At 39.3% G+C, this 5,358-nt stretch overlaps 1 long non-coding RNA gene across 1 annotated transcript; it reads left to right on the forward strand.

Annotated features, from left to right (window-relative positions):
- Positions 1–3,663: 3,663 nt before the first annotated feature.
- On the forward strand, positions 3,664–4,976 carry LOC148314956 (uncharacterized). Its single transcript, XR_015841384.1, has 3 exons — positions 3,664–3,968; positions 4,347–4,400; positions 4,490–4,976. It is a non-coding gene; the product is annotated as an uncharacterized LOC148314956 (long non-coding RNA).
- The last annotated feature ends 382 nt before the right edge of the window (positions 4,977–5,358 follow it).

The following is a 5,358-nucleotide window of genomic DNA, read 5'->3' on the forward strand; positions in this document are numbered from 1 at the left end:
TTGGACAAAATCTAAAATGCCTGCCAAAAACAACACTGGTCACAACACGTGTCTACAGAAGATTAATTGGCATGGGCGAAATTAATTAGTTTTATTTCATTCATGAGCTTATGTTTTGTTTTGGGTGGCTAAGGCTTAAAATGTGTAAAAATCTAATCCAACCTCAAATATAATTAATTCAATAAATTTATGATGCTACTAAAACATCGAAGCAGCCTCCTCCAGGCTTTACAGACTCAGAAATGGAGGTATGCGTATCGTGTGCTCATCCTGTCGTGTCTCGAGATGTTAAAATTGCAGTTAGATAGACGTGTGCTGATTAGACAAGACTTCTAATATATCTGGTGTCACAGGATATTTGTCAGTGAATGTGTATGTCTGGTTTGAGGCTCACTCAGCTTTTTCTTGTGTTGTGGGGTCCAGTTGAGTTGAATTGCGAGTCAGGTATGTTGGCCATCTGACACCCAACTGTCAGGTTTGCGTTCGTGGGGACCCCGTAGAGCCATTTTTATTGTTGACATAAATCATAGCTAATCATCTTTTCCTTCATTATCATATGAAATACAGTTAGGAGTTGTATGTGCCTTTACTATGTTATAATCTTAGAACCTACCAGCCACTACAGCTGTCCGACAAGAAGACTTTTGGCTGTCCTGTGCTCCATTGCGGCCCTGGTGGCGTTCAAAAGACAACCTGTGACTGAAATATCAGTCACAACATATCTCTACTGAAGATTAATTGTCATGCGCTAAAGTAATTGGTTTTGTTTCATTCGTGAACTTGTTCTTTAAAATGTGTAAAATTCTGATCCATTTTCTTTTTTTTAATTCATTAAATTAATATTCAACTTGTTCATTAGGATGGAGGACAACCGACAATGACTGAATCGGCTGAGGTTGATGCCACCAGAACATCGAAGCAGCCTTCTCAAGGTTTGACAGACTCTGAAAAGGAGGTATGCGTATCATGTGGTCATCCTGTCGTGTCTTGAGATGTTAAAATTACAGTTAGATAGACCTGTGCTGGTTGGACAAGTTTTCTAATATATCTGGACATAAATCGTAGCTAATAATATTTTCCCTCATCATCATATGATATACAGTTATGCGTAGTGTATGTCTTTACTATGTTACAATCTAAGAACCTACCAGCCACTACAGTTCTCTCATTGGGAGACTTAAGCTTTCGTCAGGCTGTCGACTGCTGCATTGCCCTCTTATTGGCTTTAAGTACACAACCTGTAACTGAATTATCTGTCAGAACAGAACCTATGTGTCCACAGCAGGTGATTTGGCATGTGGATTCTTCAGATTTTTAGAAAATAGGTAAAATTGTGATCAAAAGTTTAAAATGTATAAAATTCTGGTATGGTTTGCAATAGTATATCTATTAAATCATTTCAAAACTTCTTAACAAGGATGGAGAACATTGGCTGTGAACGAATTGGTTGAGGTTTACATTACCAGGACCATTGAGCAGCCTCCTCGGGATCTACAAATTTAGGAATGAAGATATGCATCCCATGTTACAATCCTGTTATGGCCCGAGGTTTTGAAGTTGCAGTTACATATTGGGCTGGGCGATATGGCTGATAAGTACATAGCGATATAAGTATTTCATATGGGTCCATCGATACACATTGAATTCTTTTTTCATATTATTTTATTCATTATTTTTTTTATTTTCCAATATTTTCACTGCCCTGTTAAAAAAACATTTAATGTAGTTTTCCTCCCGGGAGCTTTTTGTTACGGTCAATTAAGTGTTTTTGTTAAATATAGCTGCGTAGAATAATTATATGCATTATTATCGTACCACAATGTTTTGGTTTTGCAAATAATTTCCTAAAATCATTCTAATTTTGTTATTACATTATTTTGTCATAATATCATTAATCAATATTTTAGTTTTTTTTTTTTTTCAAATAGAATTAAGACTTTTTTCTGTGCAGATTCCTCTGGGGATTAAGTATTTAATGGGTTCTCAATTTTCTCTTGGACTCTGATGCAACCCAGTCTCCTCCCTTGGACAAAAAATATGGGCTGAATCTTCCTTGGAATAACGACACAGATTCTGACGAATCATTGTCAAATCCTGCCCCTGAACTTTGTGCCTCAGACCCAGACCATATTACTATCCCAAGGCTCAGGAGGACCAAAAGTATACAGGTAAACAACCCATATAGATTTCAGGGAATCTTACAAGCAAATTGCATATATTTTATTGGTCTCCTGCCTTCTATCCTTTATATTTCATTGTTGTTGTTGTTTTTTAGATTAAAAAAACAGGCTGACTTTGGAATGGATAAGCATTATTACTCCAACTCAGATGACAGTGGAGATGAATATATTCCGGATACAAGTGAGGCCTCTGATTCAGACGGAAGTGAATCTTTGAAAATTGTGGCCCCTCTCTTGAAGTCTAAGAATGCCTTCAGAGATTTTTCTCCCACACCACGAATCTCAAAAGCCACCTCAACGCAGGTTGTTAATCAAGGGCGTTCACCCGTTCGGAGGAGTAGCAGCACTGGTGTGATTCTTGAATTCTATGGCTCTTCAAATATTTGTGCAGTTTAACACAAATCATCCAAAATAGAATTCAAGCACATCTGTGACAGAAATTCAAATTCAGAAGTCAAAGAGAGAGAACAAAAAAAAAATCTAATGCTGCCCTTCTTCCGAAGACATATACTGTAAACATTAAATGTATGTTAGGACAATCTTGAAAAAAGTATTAGAACACCCTTTACTTTTATTTCTTGTTAATTTTATTAACCAAAATATGTCCATTTTTATTACAGATTAATGAATACAAAATTAAAACTCTAATCAGCTACTTTTTAATCGTTATATTTGTATAAACAAATGTTATACATCTGTGTGTTAACTTATACAAGAAATGACGGAAAAGCAAGGGTGGTTTAGTATTTTTTTATCGTATATAGTCTGTATAATATCTTTAACCTATGCTGATGCTGTTTAATACTGATTTTAAATAATAATAATAATGTCATAATCTGTTGGTTTTACATGAACAAAACCTTTCAAGCACTTTTTAAAATTCTAAATACTACCTCTTGTCAGTAAGTTGGTTCACAGCACTGCCTTGGAGTGAAAGTGTGTAGTGCTGAGACAGTCGGTATGTGCTGAGTCGTCTGACGTTTGTGTGACTGGTACCCAGGAAGGTAGCAAAACCAGGCAGTGTGTATGTCGTACCCAGGAAGGCAGAGAAACCAAGCAATATGTATGTGGTACCCACGAAGGCAGAGAAACTAAGCAGTGTGTATGTGGTACCCGGGAAGGTAGCAAAACCAGGGAGTGTGCATAGATACAGACCCCAAAAGTGATTAAAACCAAATAAAGTCCCCAGAAGATCATCTGTAGTCAGGTGAAGGACCCTGTACTTTGTTCAACTCATTTACTCCCTTAGACGTACAAAGACGTCTTTTAATGCAATGGCGCCCTCTACCAAAGACGTATAAGTACGTTTCCTGTCTTTTTTACGTCATAGTGTACATAAGGGTCTGATGCAACCTCTGACTGAGAATCAGCCTTGTCCGCATTGTGAATCATGTAAAAATCACCCAGCAGGGGGCAGAGGTGCAAAAGATCCGCCTTGAATCTGCGCCAGAGGTACAAATGGGGGGGCGGGATCCTGGGGTAGACTTATAAGTGTGGAGAGCAGCGTGGGTAGCAGCAGCATCGGCAGCACTAGCAGCAGTCGCATTAGTAGCGTTAGCAATGAAATCCTCCAAGCAAATGACGATCGAGGAATGCTTTTTTGTAAAAAAAATCTTCCTAAAAGCATCAAGGCGATGGAGACGCTTTGGTTGAGAGGATGACGCTTCGTCGTCGTCACAACAAAACGGCGTCTAAAGAGGGTGCGCGTGCCTTGCGGCCTGCATCGCCTGCCTTCGGACAATAGCCAAAGCAGCTGAGAGTCCTCACCAGATCCCCCCGAACGAGAAGGTAAGCGCTCGCAAGTTACCATTGAACATGTGGTTTTACCCCTCATGCTTTTATTGTACATATCATGCATCTTGCGGGCAGAAAATGTCGCGTAAATGTGCAGTTAGACGCGAGCTTGCTCGCTGACTTCCTCGTCCGGCCGCCTCTATTGCACAATTACACGCGAGCGTAAGTCCTCGCCGACGAGGAAGTAAACGCTCGCAAGTTACCATTGAACATGTGGTTTTAGCCCTCATGCTTTTATTGTACATATCATGCATCTTGCGGGCAGAAAATGTCGCGTAAATGTGCAGTTACGCGCGAGCGCATCTCCTCCCCGACGAGGAAACAACAATACTGAATGGTGTGGTAATCATGCATACTTTCTAAAATTCACAGATTGTGCATCCCGCGGCAAGAAAGTTCCTCCTCGTCTTGTTGGTGTAAAGAAAGGTAAATTATAATATGAAACTTCACACGCCAGCAATAAAATGCAGCAATAAATATATATTTCCAATTGTTTATATTTCTGTAATTTACAGGTTGTGCATCAGGAAGCAGTGGTTCCGGATGGCGTCACACTGGATGGCAACCGAGGAAAATCGACTTTACAGCAACCCCTGGACCACTGAATGCCGCTGCCCATTTGGAGTCTGAGGAGCCAGCTGATTTCCTGCAGCTGTTTCTCACGGATGAGCTTCTGCAGCACATCGCGGATGCCAGCAATCACTTCCCAGACAATTATTTTCACACAAACCCCAGTGGACAAACACAAGCTCGCCTATTTTCCACGGACCAGCAAAGCCAGACCACAACGAAAGTGTCGGGTCTGTTTGCGCAAAGGCAAACGGAGTGAAACAAGAATGTGGTGTGAACTATGTTGTGTGCCCTTGCATCAAGGCAACTGTTTTATTTTATATCACACAAAAAAAAAAGTATGTATGACACTGATGTATTTCATTTTTGTACATAGTTCAACAGTTCAGTCGTTTAGTGTTATGTGCAAATAAATTTATTTTATCAAAAACATTTTTTGTGCTTTTTTTTGTTATTTTATAGAAGGCATGCATTATTTAGATGTTAGAGGTGTCATAAAAGCCATAAATAATAGTGTCAAAATTCAAATTATGGTCAAAATGCATCAGTTTACAAATCTCATTTTCTCAGTTTTTTCCCCAGGGATTGGAGTTTTCATGAAATTTAGCTATTTTCAAATGCCGATTGCTCAAGAATGGAAAAAGATAGGAACAAACATTTTTTTTCTGTTGAAAGAAGAGAGTCTCATCTTTCTTCGGGTGTGCTCCATGTCTATATAGCATTAGAATACTATATTCTGTGGGCCTTGCAATATTAGTCAAAACCCAGGAAAACGCTGGGATTGAGCGGGTTGCTCCAGTGAAAATGGCTGGTA

Source organism: Idiotropiscis lumnitzeri, unplaced genomic scaffold (genome assembly GCF_059441095.1).
Source record: "Idiotropiscis lumnitzeri isolate Australia: NSW breed Sydney's pygmy pipehorse unplaced genomic scaffold, RoL_Ilum_1.0 HiC_scaffold_178, whole genome shotgun sequence".
Lineage (NCBI taxonomy): Eukaryota > Metazoa > Chordata > Actinopteri > Syngnathiformes > Syngnathidae > Idiotropiscis > Idiotropiscis lumnitzeri.